The following is a 3,731-nucleotide window of genomic DNA, read 5'->3' as shown; positions in this document are numbered from 1 at the left end:
CTGACCCACCCTATATGTTTCGTAAACCCATTCAGTTGGTAAACAGGAAGTCGATGTGGGACAGACCTGAAAATGGTAAACACGGTATAGAACCCCAAGCTGAAGTTTGGTACCAAGTGGCTATGATTTGTGGTTGCTGACAAAAAGGGTGTTTTGGACGGATGGAAATATGGATGGACAGACAGAGGTAAACCGGTATCCCTCCCCCTGGAGCGGGGGTATAAAAAAAAACTTTGTGAAAAATTCCTTTGTGATTGAAATTGCTGTTATTGGAAAATAATCAACTATGATTCAGAAACAGTAACTCTGCTAAACATCACTCCACGTGACACCAACCCGTTGATCATTTTCCTATCACAGCACAGTCCCAAGTGTTTTATTTTTATTTAACATAGGAATCAGTCTACCTGAATGAACATATGGAAGACAGGTATAAAAGATAAGCTATAAAATATAGCCTTGCATCGCAATTAGTTTCATAATTAACAATGCTTCTGTGCTCTGTTTCATGGCCAAAGTCATTACACAATTTCTTTTTGATGCACTGCTTCGTAGTTGGGCTGGCACGGTGCTGTAGTGGTTAGCACTGTCGCCTCACAGAAAGAAGGTTCTGGGTTCGAGCCCGGTGGCTGATGAGGGCCTTTCTGTATGGAGTTTGCATGTTGTGTCTGTGTAGGGGTTGGTCCAGTTTCCCCTACAGTCCAAAGACATGCAGGTTGGGTTAACTGGTGGCTCTAAATTGACCGTAGGTGTGAATGGTTGTTTATCTCTATGTGTCAGCCCTGCGATGATCTAGCGACTTGTCCATGGTGTACCCCGCCTCTCACCCACAGTCAGCTGGGATAGGCTCCAGCTTGCCCGCGACCCTGCACAGGATAAGCGGTTACGGATAATGGATGCTTCCTAGTTGCACAACACAAGGGCGAGAGCAGCGACTTCATCCTAGGATGGCAGTTTATTAGTTAGCAGATCAGTATATCTAATAACCCGACATATTATTTTATTATACAAGGATCTGAGAGGAGACTTTTACAAACCCAGTGTTGAGTTGTTGTGACTTATTTTCTTGTTATGTCTCCTTTTTCTTTGCTTCTTCGCTTTGTTTCGTCTGCAAACGTGCACACGTCTGAGAGAAGTGCACCTCCCTCTGATAATGCTATTATATTCAGCTATCTGCACTCAGAATCAGTGTACAGTAGCAAAGCCGAAAGCATGTAATCAAATTTAAAAAATAAAAAAAATAAAATAAAAAAGCAGCACAAGAAACAAACAGGAAATGGCGCTCAAGCATACCGGAGAACGTACTGTGAAATGAAATGAATTGTTCTAAAACTTTTTCAGATCAAATCAAAAGCTGCATTTGAGCGTTATGATGATGATAACTGTTGGAGAAACCTCAGGCATACTGTTTATCTGCCTGATTGTTTGCATGGCGTGGATTGTCTGGGCTTCGTAAATACATGATTATTTGTAGGATTGGTCAAACAAGCCATGATAGAACGAGCTGAAAATTTAAAAAAATAATAATAATAATAATTCTGGGCGGCACGGTGGTGTAGTGGTTAGCATTGCCGCCTCACAGCAAAAAGGTCCTGGGTTCGAGCCCAGCAGCCAGCGAGGGCCTTTCTGTGTGGAGTTTGCATGTTCTCTCCATGTCTGCATGGGTTTGCTCCAGTTTCCCCCACAGTCCAAAGACATGCAGGTTAGGTTAACTGGTGACTCTAAATTGACCGTAGGTGTTAATGTGAGTGTGAAACGTTGTCTGTATCTATGTGTCAGCCCTGCGATGATCTGGCGACTTGTCCAGGGTGTACCCCACCTCTCACTCATAGTCAGCTGGGATAGGCTCCAGCTTGCCCGTGACCCTGTAGAACAGGATTTGCGGCTACAGATAATGGATGGATGATAAAAATTCTGTTTTTATTTACAGTTTACATAGCGTCCCAACTTTTTTGGAATCGGCGTTGTATAACAGGAACTTAATCAACAACTTGTGATCAATCAGAACTGAGCATTTAACAGCGCTGGGGTATAATATAAGTCCTATTTAAAGATCAATATTATACAATGTCATGTTGGGTAATTATACAGTATATAAAATGTCATTACTCAATTAGTATGTGTGTTGCTAAAATTAACATGGAGAAAGTTAAGGATCCCCTGAGGGTATGATGGTTTAAATTACCTGATTATGGAAGAAAAATGTAAATGGAAGACAGGAGAGAACAACTGACAGGAGAAGATACGTCGGGATTAGAAACCCAGCTGGAATAAATGGGATTGAGACGCAGTCGGACATATAACACCATGAGAACTCGAAATCCATATCCAAGTGCACTTATAGACCTCATTGATACGTTGTGGTTTCTCCGTGGTTGTGAACTTCTCTTATATTGATCCAGTTTGTCGGTGTTCTTCAGCATTCATTATCTAAACAGGGAATTGTTTCTTTAGTGAACTGTTTTTTGTTGTTTCTTTCTTTTTTTTCAGTGTAGTTTTTTCCTGGTCTTTATAGCTACATACAGTACTGTGCAAAAGTCTTTTTAGGCACCCTTTTTAAAAAAACAAACAAACAAACTTTGTTATAGATTTCTATTTTATGACTTCTACATTACAGCGGTACGGTGGTGTAGTGGTTAGCGCTGTCGCCTCGCAGCAAGAAGGTCCAGGTTCGAGCCCCGTGGCCGGCGAGGGCCTTTCTGTGCGGAGTTTGCATGTTCTCCCCGTGTCCGCGTGGGTTTCCTCCGGGTGCTCCGGTTTCCCCCACAGTCCAAAGACATGCAGGTTAGGTTAACTGGTGACTCTAAATTGACCGTAGGTGTGAGTGTGAATGGTTGTCTGTGTCTATGTGTCAGCCCTGTGATGACCTGGCGACTTGTCCAGGGTGTACCCCGCCTTTCGCCCGTAGTCAGCTGGGATAGGCTCCAGCTTGCCTGCGACCCTGTAGAACAGGATAAAGCGGCTAGAGATAATATGATGAGATGAGACTTCTACATTATCGAATCAGTACAAAAACATTTTAGAGTTCCAAATGTTCGTTCATTTTCCAGAACAAAATTAAATGTTACAAAAAAATGTTGATATCTGAGCAGCATCTATAATAAGCGGCAAAGTTTGTTTGTTTATTTGTCTTGAGCTAACATTGCCATTTCTCGACAGATTTTCACCAAATTTGGCAAGTAGGTCCGGGGGTGACCTGGAAGTTTGCATATATAAACAAAATCCATGTACGGGCCCCAGGGAGGTCCCTGGGGGGCACAACATCCACCCACTCCAACCCTCAATGCCTTTCGCATTGCATTTATCAACACAAACTCTCAACAGATCTTCACTAAACTTGGTACATAGGTACAGGAGATAGCCACAATTTGGCAGAACTCAGAAATTCCATATTTGGGCCCCAGGGGGTCCCCAGTAGGCCCCTGGGTGGTGGATGTTTGGATTTTAGTTTGTCTTGGGTGAATATCACCATTTCTTGATGGATCTTCACCAAATTTGACATGGAAGTCTGGGGGCAACCCAGAATTTTGCAAAACCTCGGCAATGCCTGGGTAACCTGCTAGTATTACATACAAGACCACTTTTCAGATTAAAAAAGAAAACATAATGAAGGCTGCTGGGTTTTGGTTCAAAGTTAAGAAGCAAGTGTGAGAGACAAAGTGTCCAGAAGAACTGTGGCTGGTTCTGCAGGATGATCAGTAAAACCTACAGCTCATTTCCTTATAAAACTG

The sequence above is a fragment of the Neoarius graeffei genome, chromosome 19 (genome assembly GCF_027579695.1).
Source record: "Neoarius graeffei isolate fNeoGra1 chromosome 19, fNeoGra1.pri, whole genome shotgun sequence".
NCBI lineage: Eukaryota > Metazoa > Chordata > Actinopteri > Siluriformes > Ariidae > Neoarius > Neoarius graeffei.
The sequence above is the reverse complement of the archived record's forward strand: the minus strand, read 5'-3'. Positions refer to the sequence as shown.